Here is a 16668-nt window from a genome sequence, read left to right as displayed (position 1 = left end):
AGGTCTGATGTAGAAAACATATTTCTATTTAATTGACTTGAATTACAGTTGCACCAATTTTGTGTTGTAACCAAGATTATGTTACATATGATGAATAATTTAAGTAACCAAAAGTTGACTCAGGTTGAGTAGAGAAGTAAAAGCACATACAAAAGAGAACAAGAAGAAATAAAACTGTAAAGATGGAATGGGAGAGAAGATACTGAGTTAACTGCAGTATTGTCTTAATGCAGAAAGAAGATGTTTGAGGAAAGGAAGTTGAATTAGTTGAAGACATTTTTGGTAACAAGAGTCAGGAAGGTTACAGTTGCCAGAAATGAAAAAAAAAAAGGACTGATTATGGAGTATTTATTAAATACTCATACTCACTGTTTGAAGTAGAAACTAAGAGGAACCAGAGGATCAAAGCGGTTGGTTATGACTTGCTCAGCTAGTAACTGCAAGTGCCAAAATTCAAACTGTGGAATATTTCAAAGTCCGCCCTTTCTACATTCAATTTTGGCCTAAATCCAAGGAGGTAGTGTCCACAGAATTAGCTAGAAATTACTTATTTCCTAAAAGATCAAAGTCCCAAAAAACTCTGTATGATCCCAAGGCTGCTCATATGGTAATAGTGGATAAATTTCACTTTATAGTCTAATCAACTAATCGACTTTAGGACAGCAAATATGAATGACATGAAGGTGCCTTGGGAACCATCAAGTCCTACCTCTTATTTTGAGACTAACTGAAGACACTGAGGCCCAGCAGTTGAATCATATAGATTGTTAAAAGAAGTTCTGGGAAGAAATGAAATACAAAAGCTTGGTTTCTAAGGCTGAATATCATGAGAAACTATCATTTTGTCCTGTGTGAGTGAGCTCCACGATGCCAGGTATCTTGCCTCTTTTTTGGTCAATAGTATCTCAGTACCTAGGAGAGTTTATGGTACTATAACTAGCACATAGTGAACACTTAAAAAAAAAAAGGTGCTCAAATAACACGGTTTAGTGAAGGAATTAATGGGTTCATATATGGAAATGTGTGTAAAGTGGGTGCAAGCATGCAATTAAATGGAAAACTGGTCATATTTAGTTAGATGTTACTAAATTTATTTTGGTTTGCCATTTGGATCACATGATTTTCTCCTTTAAACATCCCAGTGACATTATAAATGTTTTATGTAGCAAGGTCTTTGTCTTCAAATGCCTTCACCAGGAATTAAGAGTTTAGTATACTATCAATGAATAGAATTTACAAAGTACCCTTTGGGCAGAATCATTAAGGAACTAAGGGAAGTTTTTAAACATATTGAGAAATAACTCAAAAGATTCTGAAAATAAAGGATAATATGAATATTTCATCCTTATCTTAGTTTTGGGGGGTGGGGAACACAGAAGCAATATTTCATTTCTAAAACCATGTTCCCATGAAGCTGAGCAGAAGGACTGCTTATAACATAATTTTCCAGCCAAATTCCCAAAGGGCCCCCAACAGGCTTTCTCAATTTGTGGGCGCTGTCCTCTAACAATCTATTTCTTTCCAGACTCTCCTTGGAAACCAAAGATTTATGTCATTCTCTTCATATTTTAAAATGAAATTGTTCCAGGTTAAAGAAATTATGAAAACTGAAAGCCTGTCTTTATCCAAGAACCAACACCGCCTGGACAAATAATTTATGAATACACCCTATTCTGGAGATATCATCAACGCCTTTGCCTCTGTAGCACTCTTACCATTAATTGGACATTTCCAGAAATCAAGATCACTTCAGGCATTTGTGAAGATGAGCTGTGCTTAGACATAGGCTTAAAAAGAAAAGGTAAATAAATACTCTGTCAGGTTATATAGGGGGAAGCAGATCCTCCCTTTTATAAATAATGTATACATTTGCTTAAACTCCAGAGTAAAGGAAAAGTCTCATGGACTGAAAACATTTTTTAAAAAATGAATATTCACTAAGCAATCCTGAAATGCTTTCTGCTCTCCGAATACATTCAAACAAGTAGGTATCACAGCATTTCATTGATAGCTTATCAAACCACAGAATAGAACAGGAGGACAGAATACAAAGGGCATTCTTAAGGGAGCACCATCATGATTGTTCTGTAAAAACATATGAACATATTGCTATAAACTCATCTTCACAGGAAGTCACCCAGCTTAATAAGCACAGACCTGCAAGTTAATATTAAAATTCACTTTGATTTCAGCAGCAGCAAAGCTGATCCAACTAGGAGCTATTACATAAAACCCTTATTGTCATATTCGTCATCAGCACTCTCAATAGAGACCACTGCCAGCACCAAGAAGCCAACTCTCAGTTCACCTCAGCAAACAGGCTACACAGACGACCGTCCCAATAACAATGCAGCAGTGAGATGGCCCTGTTTATTTTATCAGAATGGCACTCCCTTAATTTTTCAATTCTCTTTATTGATGTCCTTTTTCATGTATAGGTCTATTAGATTCGACTTCCTTTACTGTCCTCCCAGGAATTGGTGCTTGCCAACTACAATAAGTTGTTTTGACAACTTGTCTAGCTATACAATACTCTGTTTCTTTCCCTCTGCAGTCTTTTTGGCTTCAAATGAGTGCCTTCAAAATATAGCAGAAACTATCCAACCAAACTATGCTACAAGGGAGAAGAGCTTTCTATGTGTAAGCAATGTCCTGCCCAAACTACAGTCTTTCATGTGCTCCCAGTCCTCTTTCTTTTCCTATTTATTTTTATGGATAAATCCCCCTTGCTATCTTGTCTACTCCTATCTTAATAAGGAATGACTGCCGTGACTACCCCCATCTAGCTATGCCATTCACCGCCAGCACCTCTGCTCTCCTCATGTGCTTCAAGAAGAACTGATTAGCACTTTGCATAATTAACCTGATTAGCACTGTGCATAATCAAACTGATTAGCACTTTGCATAATTAAAAAGAAATAATAATAATAACAATAATAAGCACTAAGTAATATCAAAAGCTGTTAGTCCCACAGCCCTTTGGTTACCTCCAAGATTAGTTCAGTGCAGCATATTTTGCACCTTCACATTGAAATCTTTTCTTTAACTCAAAAGTCAAGAAAATAAATTAAAATACTTGCAATCCACAGACTCATTATGGTTTTCATATCCATACCATTTACCAAAATAATCAGTTTCTTATCCATACACATCTCCCTCAGTTTGGGTCTTACATATTTTACCCATGTTAAAATGGAGAAAATTGGCATATAAAACCAAATCAATAAAAAATATTTAGAATAAAATTAGAAAACAAGATATATGATGCTTATAGAAGCGTATAGAGAGTTATATAGAACTATACACTATAGAATTATAACTATATATAGAACTATATATATATAGAACTATAACTGTATAGTATATAGTTCTATATAACTCTCTCTTGTGTTGCTTCTGGGTGATAATGAGGCACATGGAAAGAACTGGACAATCTATTAGGAAAACCTGGCTATGACATTTAATGGTTAAGTGATTTCACTTTTTGGAACCTCAGTTCCCTCATCTGCAAAATTAAAATAATAACACCAATTCTGCTACCTCAATAGTTGTAATTAAAATAATAATTTAGGAAGGTGCTTTGTGAACTGTAAGACACTTTACATACATGAGGTATTCCATTCTAGGTCTCTAAATCTCCTAACCCCCAAATTTTATTTCACACCATGGACAATATTATACACTATGAATAATAAATTTTAGGCTTGGTGCAGTGGCTCACACCTGTAACCCCAGCACTTTGGGAGGCCAAAGCAGGAAGATCACTTGAGGTCAGGAGTTCAAGACCAGCCTGGGCAAAATAACGAGTTCCCCATCTCTACAAAAATTTTTTAAAAATTAGCGGGGTTTGTTGGCATCCACCTGTAGTTTGTTTCTTTTCTAAATTTTTTATTCTCATAAGTTATTGGGGAACAGGTGGTGTTTGGTTACATGAGTAAATTCTTTAGTGGTGATTTGTGAGATTTTGGTGCACCCATCACTTGAGCAGTATACACCGCACACAATTTGTAGTCTTTTATCTCTCACATCCTTTCCCCCTGAGTCCCCAAAGTCCATTGTGTCATTCTTATGCCTTTGCATCCTCATACTCAGCAGGCTGAGGCAGAAGGATCGCTTGAGCCTAACAGTTCAAGGTTGCAGTAAGCTAAGAAGGTGCCACCACACTCCTGTCTGGGCAACAGAGCAACACCCCATCTCTTAAAAAATAAGATAAAATAAAAATTATATTTATAATGCATTACAATTAAAAAGTTACAAAGTCCTGTTGCATGCTTTGCCTTATGTCTTATTCAGGGCTGAATGTGACTAAAATTTTGACTTGGAGTTAAAACTGGACTCTAGTAATTATTGTTTCCATCACAGCTCTCATTTGTGTTTCTGCGGAGGTTAAAATCAAGCTGTTGCTGGAAATTCACAAGAGAGTAGAAGAAAATCTAGTACATTACTATTAATTTGGGACTACAACATAGAGAATTCTGCAACTCTGCTTTTCTCCACCCCACCATAGCCAACCATCTGTTCCTTACCAACTTCGAGGCTTAGTTCAGTTCCACTTTCCTCCAAGAAACCATGTATGATACTCATAGGTTGGAAATTCTTTCTCTCTCATTCTTCCATAATATTTTATCTCATGCTTCCATAGTACAGTGTACTATGTATTAAATATGTGTATATTTATATTTATCTGATACCTTTAGTAGATTAGCTGCTCCTAAAGAAACTGTGCTGCCTATTCATCTTTGCCCCAGAAATAGCTGCCACAATAAATAATGTAGTGTTGAACACTCAACACCTTTGTTACAGTTGACTTAAGGGAACTGGATGGTAAAATATTTTTTTCACCAGGCATTTACCGTATAATTGTTAAATGTAAGCCTGAGAAATTGTTTCAATAACTATATGCTAAAGAATAGAAAGGTGTTTGACATACCCATAACTACTTAACCATTAAAACCAATCATTCACTTATTAAAAATAGATATGAGTGCTAGTAAACACTAGGCATTGTGCTAAACACTGAATACAGCATTGATAAGGTTTAAAAGGAACTGTTGGTTCCTCTCAAGGAGCTTATAGTCTAGGTATCTTTTAAGAAGCTCATATTAGAGAGACTGGAGTGGAGTAGTGTGGAAAGGAAACCTTAAAATAGCAAGATACACACCACGGAGCCACTAAGCCTCTCTCAACCTATGGGATAGGAACCCAAATAAGCAGTCAGTGTTCTTCGGCAAATCATTCATTTTACAATTCATTTAATTCAAGAAGGAAAATGCTGCTGTGGAGATTATTCAAGTCCAAATGTTCCTGGTGAAGGTGCTTCCAGTAATTCTGGGAAAGAAGCCAATCTCCTAGTTTTATATGTAAATATTTTTAAAACACACACACATATATAAGCACAAAGGAAAGGTCAGGAAGACGTAAGTCTTTTAAAAATCTATTTTAATAAATTTTTCTATAACTGTCCACAAAAGTTTGGGCTTTTTTGTAGCCTTACATTTTCTTTTACACAATACACCTGCTTTTTTTCCCTAAACTAAATATTTCTTCCATCTAATGACTCTCTTTATTAGACAGCATCTAATTTGCATACATTTACATACAATTTAACTGCTAGCTTGTGAGAACAAAGAAATGGCTCTGTATTGTACTGAAGGACAATACTCAGTAAAAGAAGGTATAAAAACCAACCAGCTTGGTGACTGTGTAGGCTCTTTGTTTCAGATATACCAGGCTCCCTCTCTCTCTTTTCACATACCATTTAAAAGGGGCAAAAATTATTTCATCAAACAACGAAAAAAAGAAACAGCCCTACTTTGTTTAACTGTCCATTTCCTCTCCAGCTTAGTTACTACAATTCAGGGGTCCAAGTTCCCTGAATCTACTACAATTTCCTCTATTATATTTGATAGATTTAATCCCTTTATCTATTTTTGTTTCGTGTCTCATTCCTAAAACAACCTGAGATTCCACTGTGATAAAGCTCTGTTCTGATGCTAATTTGTGCTGCCATCGGCCTTGTCCCCAAGCAGGCAGGGTAGAATATGGCATCATGCTCTCCAGTGAACAACGCATACACTTACCCTTAACAGGTTAATAGATTTTATTGAGACTTTGGGTCTTTATCATATGAACCAGCTCTTCAAAAAGAAATGGTTTTCAGCATCTACTGGAGAGATGATGGAAAAGAAGACTTGAATATAGGGAGGGAAATGGTAAAAGAGATGTTAGGGGTAAAAGAGTACTTGAGTCAAATGTTTCTCCACTCAGCAATGCTATCCCTTTGTAAGTCTCCAAACCTGCATGACTCTTGGAGAATTAAAAAAAAAAAAAAAAGAACTGAAAACTAGGGACCCTTGACTCTCCTTTGAAAGTAAATTCACATACTCTGTGACACAGGGTGAGTCACTATGACTCTTCTCTCTGTAGCTCTCATCCTTGACACATGGAAAAGGAGATTATGGAAAGCAATCTTGAAGAGGTTTGTTCAGCATTTTGTAAATATTAACTATTGAAAACACACAAAATAACTAATAAAGCTGCGGTCACAACCAACTGAAAATAAACACTAGGTGCATTCAAGTTTCTGAAATGTCACGTCTAAAATATCACACAAAAAAGAAATATGGTATACAAAAATGCTTCAAGATTATAACAAGTTATACAAATGTAAAGCAGGACATAAGGGCAAACTGAAAATTTTAAAGCCAGTTACGAATTGGCACCAAAGGCTTGATAGAATTACCATCCATATCTGGGTGCTGCAAATGGTCATGGGAGATGCATTTCCTTGGACATATAATTAACATTATTAGTTTGGCCTATTTTCTGCATCTGATAATGCATATTTACAATTTTAGTGACCCAAAGAAGTGTGAACTTGTCAGTGATAAGTGAAGAAATTCTACCACTCTGTGGGGCTGCAGAATGCCCACATAATTTGGAACCTTTAGCAGCCAAACAGATTGCACAATCTCAACTAGCGATCTTGAAGCATGTCTGATTTTCCACCTGGTGAGAAGAAGCCTGAGTTATCGGGACCGTATGAGTGCTGGAGTGCTGGCATAAACCAACTCTGCCAACTTGTTAACCCATAAACAATTATGAATAATGATCAAAAGAGCACTTAAAATAAATAATTAGACACTGCACTTTAAAAAAACCCTTAGTAGTGACTAAAATCTAGTCACTAGAATGAGTAGTCAGGAAGTTGTTGATCCTCCAAAAACCATGGCTTAGTTCTAAAAACAGCCTTAAATTGCAGAGAACCTGACCCTGACCTTCAAATCCCTTGCTCCATGAGGAAATGAGACTACCGTCTCCTGAGTGCTGTAGTGTCTGTTCTTTCAGAGACTGTTAGTAAGTTTTACAACACAATTCCTGTTTCTAAGGCTCATTAGATCTTTCTTCTTTATACAGATTTGAGATCGTATTTGTTTTTGTATGATAGAATTATCTGTTGGTATCCGACATCAGACCTATTTTCTACACTCTAACATATTAAATTCTGCCTTGTTTGTTTCTAAAGCACCTCTTAATACCAACTCAGCCAACATCACCTGTGCTGGAGGTGGTTAAGATCCACCTCCCCAATGCATGTTACCACGGTGACAAAGTAGTGACCTAATTTACACACACCTGCTGGGTTAATTGGGCCAAAATGAAAGATGATATATATGCTCAAAATCCAAAACTGATTTTTTTCCTCAAAAATGAAATATTTGATTTTTTAAAAATTAGCAGTTTCTAAAGCTAAGTAACATACTCCAGGTGTGCATTTGCCAGTTAAATGTACCCTGAATGTTTCATGACACTTGAGAGGCAAAATATATTGAGTGATGAATACAAATCTTTCATGTATTTTCTGTGTGCAATGATTAGTATGAGTAAGTGGTCTCGATCACTGAATGTGATTGAAGGGTCAGGCCACTGCCTTAAAGCAAACAAGGACATCTCAACTGTGCCAAGTTAGCACGCAGAATCTGGGCCGCCTTTGAAAATGCAAGTTTGCTTTGGAGAAAGCTGTTCTCCATAGCCTGAGGCAGCCTGCAACATCTCTTAGACAAAAACATCACTTACCTCTGCTTGACCTCTTCCCACCTCTGTGTATTCATTCTTGCCAGACTACTGAGAGTTTTTCTTTGAACCATATTAAGTTTTATGCCAAGAACTGATGAGGATATGAACAAATAGATACTTTCAGATACTGCTGGGACAGACACAGCAATGTGTAAATGGTACAGCTAAATGTATCAAAACCTCTAAAATACATATATCTTTGACTCAATTATTATACTTAAGTATTTACCTGATGACATAATCAGAGATGTTTATAAAAAATATTGTCACAATAATATTCATCGTAACTTATGTTTACTAGAGAAAAATTGGAAGCATGTACAAAAATAAGAGATTGGCTAGGTAAATTATAACACATCCATTGTATGGAATACTATATAATCAATAAAAAAAGTCATGTCATGAAAAATATTGACAGAAACAAATATTCATAATATATTGCTAGTTGAAAAATCAGAATCATAACCTTGCATAATCCTATGTTGTTACATGCATACATACATATATACACTAAAATACTAATAACTTTTTCTTTAAGTGGTAATAGTAATATCAATGGCAATTTTCTTGTCTGCTTTCTGTCCTTTTGTGTTTACCAAATAGTTTTACATTGATAGTGTACTACTTTTAGAAGAGAAATATAACTATTATATTAAAAATAAAAGGAAGAGTAGGAAAAAAGTTAAATGACATTTCCTAATCCCTCTCTCCTAGTTATAGTTCACATTTCACCTATACTTACTTCTCTCCTTGTCAACTACAGATATAAATATAATAGATGTTAAACTGGACAATGCTCTTTTATTGCTGAATACTCAACTTTTCTAGCTCAATGGATCTTTCACTTATTTACAACCCTTAGAAAGAGTCTCCAATCTGCTTTTTATGCTTACAAAAACCATGTGAAATAATTGCCTTTTAATAACAATGATTACTTGAAGTGAACTTTTCAAGGTACAAATAAATCTATTTATCACTAAGCTATTGTGTCCCGCTTAAATTACAACTTTCACATTTTGATTTCATTTGTACAGATACAGGGTCTTACTGATAAGTAAGTGCTTTGCTAAGTAAGTAAAATTAATATTACCATATGAACTGGATTTGCTATTAAAAGTATCTCACTAGGGGTTTGATTTATTCTATGATGGTTTTACTGATTTAATCATTGCTTAAATTAGCAAAATATAATTATATATTTTTATAAACAAGATGTTTTCTTGGGATTTTCCTATATCACCAAGAATAGACATCAGGGATTGATAAGTAATAAAAAATGTCAAATTTTAAATTACATTTCTCGGTCTAATACACTTTCTTTTTACCTTAGTGATGATCACTGCCTTCCTAAAAAGTTCACAAAGTTTCAGAAAAATCTAAAATTCACAAGAATTCAAAGAATTAAAAAATTGATGCTCTTATTTCAAGTGATAAAACTAAACTTTATTTTCACTCTCAAAAATAAGTTTTGGTTGAATCAAAGATGTAAATATTATGAGGCTAAATCATAAAATGTGCTAGAAGAAAATCTGAGTAATTTTTTTGGTGTAAGAATTTTTCTAAGCCATAAAGGAAATGATTGAAAAATGAGTGGTCACTTCAGCAGCACATATACTAAAACTGGAAATGACTGAAAAATGAAACTACATAAAACAATTTTCTACATATACAAAACTCAAAAAGCAAATTAATAACCAAGAAATATGTTTAACACATACTACAGGAAATTTATTTCTCATAATATACAGAGGCTATACAAACCAATAAAATATTTTTAAAAAGTCAGTAGAAAAATAGAGAAAAGTATTACAGCCAATTCACAAAAAAAGTAAAAAAAGTGTAAATGGCCAGTGAAATTTTAATATGTTGTTTACTCTAACTCATAAGTAAAGAAATGTAAATCAAAACAATGGTGAAATATCATTTTCACTTTTCTGATTAGAAAAATTTGCTAAAGCCCAGTACTGATGAGGCTGTGAGAAAGCAGGAATTCTCATATGATGTTGTTACATGTATATGTCAGAAAAATGTTTTTGAAGGCAAATTTTTAACAGGCATCAAAATTTTAATTATATAAACATATCTAAGAAAGTATGCTATGGGGATATTAAAATAAAAACAAGGATATATTTAGAAAGCTGTTTTATAATATTTTTAAACAGCAAAGAAACTGTAAATAACCAAATTTCCATAAATAGGCAGTGGTTAAATACATTTTGTGACATCCATAAAATGGAAATATTAAGTAGCTGTTTAAAAAGTGGAAAAGATAAAGTATAATATACCAAAATATAAACACTATATCTAGAATATATAAAATCTCTAAGACATGGCATTAAGAAAAAAGTACAAATGTATTTGAACAGTATGATTCCCTTTCTGTTTTTAAATTAAAGGTATATAGATACATTTCTCTACACAAATACAGTTGAAACTTTTTATCACTGGTGAATAGTACTATCAGTTGGTAAAGACATACTTTTCATTTTATATCCTTGTGTACCATTCAAACTTTTTTTTGACCCTGTGAGTACATTTTAAAAATACAAATAGCACAAAGATTGTTCAGTGTAATGGTAAATGGTGAAAGGTATATACATGGAAATAAAGAGTACTGGACTGTTAAATTTCTCATTCTAGACTTGTCTAGTCCCACAGTAAATCATTCAACTTCACTGGGTTTCCATTTCCTCATTTGTAAAATAATAACTACATTAGTTCAAAGAATAATCCATAAGTTACCTTATAGTTTTAACAGTACACACTTTCGTGTGTTAATAATCCAATACAGAATGGTGGAAAAATATGTTTGAGACTTAAATATCCATTTTGAGCACCTATGCCTACTACAATAAACAAATCTCTACTTGGTATTTTGTGTGTAGACTGTAGCCATGTCTTTATAACAAAAGCAAACAATATACACACTGAACATTTGGCTCATTGAATAAACTAAATATTATCTTAAAGACTATCCCCATGCACAAGTACCTCTGGGTGTCAATGGTTTAGTTCTGTCAAGGTGTTAAAACAAGACTATCAAACAAGACTGATCAGAAATGTATTACTTACATACTTTACTGCCAACTTAAAGCTGCAGCCACCAAGCTGATTTGTTGAATCTATCCTTGATATATGCTCTCATATAAACAAAATGTCAAAATATCAAAATGCATTTATAATTCAGGTATATATTGCCACAAGCACTCTTAATATGTTTTTGATGATAGTGCATGCTCACAGTTAAAATAGTAATATCTATCTTTTTTTTAATTTGTGGTACTTGAGGCTTCAGTATATTAATGGCCTTCTTCCACTGTGACTTATATTCCTATCATTTGGATACATATTTTTTTTTTTTTTTTTTGAGATGGAGTCTTGCTCTATCGCCCGGGCTGGAGTGCAGTGGCCGGATCTCAGCTCACTGCAAGCTCCGCCTCCTGGGTTCACGCCATTCTCCTGCCTCAGCCTCCCGAGTAGCTGGGACTACAGGCGCCCACCACCTCGCCCGGCTAGTTTTTTGTATTTTTTTTAGTAGAGACGGGGTTTCACCGTGTTAGCCAGGATGGTCTCGATCTCCTGACCTCGTGATCCGCCCGTCTCGGCCTCCCAAAGTGCTGGGATTACAGGCTTGAGCCACCGCGCCCGGCCTGGATACATATTTTTAAAGCAAAAATCTCTCAATCATTATTGAGATGACAAATTATATGGTCATATCAGTTAGATATAGGAAAGTGTGCACTGTGGTATTTCTAAGAAAGTAAGTAGTCCATTTCTCCATTTCTGGGTTCCATTGTGATAAGGATAGAACCATGGGAATTTCCTTGGTAGGATTCAAGGGTATAACTGGCAAGAATAGTTTTGTTTGTAAATTAGGATGTGGCTAAAGCCTACTAAAAAGTATATTGATAAATTTTTAGTATCTGTAGTGAAAAAAAGTTAGACTCTCACATAGAAAAATCTAACAATTTATGAAACTATTACCTGACTGTGTTTTTCAAATGTTCAGAGTACTTCCTTGTGCATTTTTTCACATAGTATCAGCCTGGGTCATGGTAATACTATTATCTGGTATAACATCAAGCAATGGGAAAATAATGTGGTGAATGAAAAGTTGATTAGACACATTAAACTCAGGAAAATTCAATCAAAGATAATCTGTTTCAATGATTTACTACCATACATCTTTGCTTAGTTATGAATAAAAAAATTCTGAATGAAGCTTTTGGTGAAATTTCGGTTTCAAGATGAAAGTTGAAATGAGAAAAATAGATTTCCCGTGCTCACCTCAAGTGGAGAGATAACTATATATTCCGAAAAAGTTCTATGTTAAATCTTGGGCTCCTATGAAACTAATCAAAAGAAATCAGTTTAACCCTTTATTTTCAGTTTCACTCTTGATATACGGAAAAGGAGGAAAAGGGCTGATATTACTACTTGAAGAAGTGATTTACCAAAGGGAGAAATGATGACTCAAAAATCCCTCTAGCTTCTCTAACAAACCCTGGTACCAGAGCAGACAATGAAATTGCTAGGGAGAGCTAAGAGTAGCAATGAATTCAATTCCTCCCTTTGTGGCCAAACTTGGTACAGATTTCAGAAATAACAAAATTTTAGGTGATATGGTTAAAATTTATGGGATATGGCAAAGTTTAAGGAGATAAGGTTAAGCATTTTTAATCCATTCCCAAATTCTTACTATGGCTATATTTAATACCAGGATAAAGAGGAGGATCAACTGGTTGCCCCTGAAGATGCAGACTTCCCAATTGTACATTGTTAATAGTTGACAGAACACTCCTCCCTTGTCACAGTTACTCTCTCACACACACTCTCACACACACACACACACACACACACACACACCTTAGATGCACAACCCTGCATAACCTGTAATGATTTAGAGATTGTATTTCTTGTAAGCGAGATCTTCCCTTGAATGACTCCTTCACGTTATTCAAGTCTTAGAATTCAAACTTTATTTCCTCAAAAAGGCCACCTACACCCTGCCCCCGGATTACCAGTCATCCTTTATCCTTTTTGTTGTAGTTGTGCTTCATGAATAGCACTTACCACTTCTTGAATGGATCTTATTTATGCATTTGTTAATTTGTTTAGTGTCTCTCTCTGGGTCTTCTAGTTCAGAGCTCTGTCTCTAGTGCCTGGGATCAACTGAACTGTAATCGTTTACTCATGATAGAAGAGTAATCCACACCAGAAAGAAATCTGCTATCTAACAAAAGAATAGTTTATTCTCTTTGTTATTTTTGGCAACAGATACAAGACAAACTAAAATAGGTTAATTCAATTAATGTGTTTTGGGTGCAAATCCCAGTCTGGTATTATCAAAGGCATATTTTTACATTTAACTATATTACCATTTCAGGGATTACTTAATTTTCATTTTCATTTATATTTCATCCTTTCTTTTCTGGCAGGGAAGCCTAAGCTCATTTGTAAAATTTTTCTGTCCTATGAGCATACAATTATATTTTATCCAGAACAGAAGTGCACCAAAAGGGCTGAAAGTTAGAGAAACTATTCAGTAGATGAGACCTATAATACTGGTTCTGATTAATTCATATAATCACTCTATTAATTATCTACATTTAAAATTCAAATTGTTGGCTTACTGAGCATTCTTAAAGAAAACGTACTTGTAATATCCCAAAACCATGAGGTGGAAAGGATCAACAAATGCTTCCAATTATATCCCAATTCTTTTAGGAATGGTTTACTTCACCTTCTGCTACCTCTACCCACTCACCCTAAAAGTGGTCTGCTCCTTACTTACAAGGGGAAAAACACAAAGATTTCCTGCAGTTTGAGAATCAACTTGGGAGAAGTAGAAAAACAGGTGTCTGAGTTGAGCAGAGCTGAGTTTAGTCCTGTATCAGCCACTTACTGGTTATTTAAGGTTAAAAATTAACCTTCTGAGCCTTGGGCTTGCTGTTTTAATCTAGACCTGGATATTCATGATTCCAGTGTTCATTTAATGGATGTGTATTTGTATGTGTGGCCATATCCATAGTTCTCTAATAAAGACCTGGCCGATGCTAAGTACAGAAATTAGATGGATTACCTCGTGGTCTCAACATGCAATCATCTAGCATGATTTTTGTCCATCTATGACACAAAATTTCAATTGTATACTTGACTTATAGAATCTAGAGATCATTATGAAAAACATTTTCTGCAACTCATGATTTATTTAAGTCACAAGTAACATTATGTGAAAGTGCCATGGACTATAAAAGTGTATTTGCAATCTCAACACACATGGATTCACAGAAAAGATGGATGATACCAATGTCAGTTTTTCCTTCTGCAGTCCATCTGCAGAGTTAGTGACTGTTGGTTACCTATTCTATACCTCAACTTTGTCATCTATAATGAGAAGTTTCAGTAGTTAAAAAAAGTATGACAGAAAATGATTCATAATTCCATGAAATTCATAAAAAATACTAAGGTGCTAACGCAACAAGTATTCTAAAAACAGAGGACAGAATAAACTTTGTCAACTACCAAGGGGAAAAATAATTAACATGTTAGCATATGTCTTAGTCTCTTTTCTGTTGCTTATAACAGAATATTTGAAACTCAGCAATTTATAAGAAAGGAAATTTATTTCTTATAGTTGGAGGCTGGGAAGTCCAAGGTTGAGGGGGCAAAACTGGTGAAAGTCTTCTTGCTGTGACAACTCTCTAGAGAGTCCTGAGATAACGCAAGACATCACATGGCAAGGGGGCAGACTGTGCTACCGCAGGTCTCTCTTTATCCTCCTATAAAGCTACCAGTCCCACTCCCATGATAACCCATTAATTCATTAACTCAAGAAAAGACTCATCCATTCATGGGCCCTCATGACCCACCTCTTAAAGGCCCCAGCTCTCAATAGTGCCACATTGGGGCTTAACTTTCAACATGAGCTTTGGAGCGGACAAATATTCAAACCATAGCAGTGTGTAAATAAGCCTTCCAAAGATATTTACTACAGAAAAATAAAATTACTCTCTATAGTAGGTTGAATTTTGACTAGAGTCCCCAAAATGTCCTGTTCACCTGGAACCTCAGAATGTAACATTCTTGGGAGATAAGGTTCTTGCAGATGCAACTAATAAGAATCATCAGATAAAATTACCCCGGATTTAAGGTGGGCCCTAAATCCAATAACTGATATGCTTTTAATAGGAGGAGAGGACACAGAGAGATACATACAGAGGGGAAGGTCCTGTGAAGATGAAAGCAGAGTTTAATGTGATAGTGCCAAAAGCCAAAGAATACCTGGGACCATCAGAAGTTGCAAGAGCCAGGGAAAGATTTTCACGGCGAGCCTTCAGAGGGAATGTGGCCCTGCTATGTTTTGATTTCTGATTTCTAGCCTCCAGAACTATGAGAGAATAAATTTCTGTTGTTTTTAAGTTACCCAGTTTAACATAATTTACTACAGCAGCCATAGGTAACTAGTACACTCTCCCTGTACTCTCTAGGACTAAAACAGAGGAAGAGGTACAGCTGTTTTATAAGTGTAAATAGTGATCTCAAAGCCCCCAGTTGATAGCAGCACATAAGGACAAATAAAAATCAGTGAGAAAACTTAGAGGTTGCAATGATGGTTTCTGGTAATAGTAAGCCTCAAACAAAATGTACTGTCCTCTATTTGGAGTTGTTCCCTCTTAAATCCAATGCAGATGTCCTCCAAAAGTGATACATCTTCTAATCCAATCCTTTCAAGCAAGCCAGAAACTGATCTTAAAGTGGAATTGGTCATTAAAAAAAAGAAAAGAAAAGAAAAGAAAATTAATAGGCGGGTGCAGTGGCTCCTGCCTGTAAATCCAGCACTTTAGGAGGCTGAGGCAGGAGGACTGCTGGAGCCCAGGAGTTTGAGACCAGCATGGGCAACATAGTGAGACTCCCATTTCTACAAAAAAATTTAAAAATCTGTTGAGCATGGTGGTACACACCTGTATTCCTAGCTACTGGGGAAGCTGAGATGGGAGGATTGCTTGAGCCTGGGAGGTTGAAACTGCAGTGAGCCATGATCATGCCACTGCACTCCAGCCTGGGTGATAAAGTGAGGCCTTTATATTTTTAAAAATTCAAGCGGTATATTGATATAAATAATTAATATTTGACAATGATATGTGCTCAATAGCAAAAGTATTCTGGACATTACTTAATTGGGCATAAATCAGTTCACAAATAAAAAATTATTTATGTTTCTGAAGAACTTGATTCAGATAGTATATATACTAACTTTTCATCAATAGAAATTTAAATATAATATCAATAACAAATTTACACAGAGGAAAATCAATTTTCTTTCGGTCTGGAGTGTATTACTATCATGACACTTGGCAAAGACCCTAATAAGTATACAGAGCATGGCTTGAGGCATCAGACCAGCATGATTAAAGATTATGTTTGAATTGTCTCCTGATATATAGAATTAACCATTTCTTAAGTAATACTAAACTCAGCTATCCTATTTGCTACACAAATATAAGCCATTATAAAAGCAACATTTTAGTTAATTTTCATTATCTCTATTTTCTGTGCATATCGTTATGTAGTTACACTTAAATCTTAAAT

At 35.0% G+C, this 16668-nt stretch overlaps 1 protein-coding gene and 1 long non-coding RNA gene across 17 annotated transcripts in view; one reads left to right on the top strand and one right to left on the bottom strand.

Moving 5' to 3' along the window:
• ZBTB20 (zinc finger and BTB domain containing 20) overlaps positions 1-16668 on the bottom strand; it is an 845365-nt gene that overhangs the window by 563596 nt on the left and 265101 nt on the right. The gene's annotated exons all lie outside the window — the stretch shown is intronic.
• On the top strand, positions 711-4393 carry LOC117083491. The gene is made up of 3 exons (XR_004437105.1): positions 711-874; positions 1589-1801; positions 4093-4393. It is a non-coding gene; the product is annotated as an uncharacterized LOC117083491 (long non-coding RNA).

This window comes from Trachypithecus francoisi, unplaced genomic scaffold (assembly GCF_009764315.1).
Source record: "Trachypithecus francoisi isolate TF-2019V2 unplaced genomic scaffold, Tfra_2.0 Lachesis_group0, whole genome shotgun sequence".
Classification (NCBI taxonomy): Eukaryota; Metazoa; Chordata; class Mammalia; order Primates; family Cercopithecidae; genus Trachypithecus; species Trachypithecus francoisi.
This window is presented reverse-complemented; position numbering and strand designations above follow the sequence as displayed.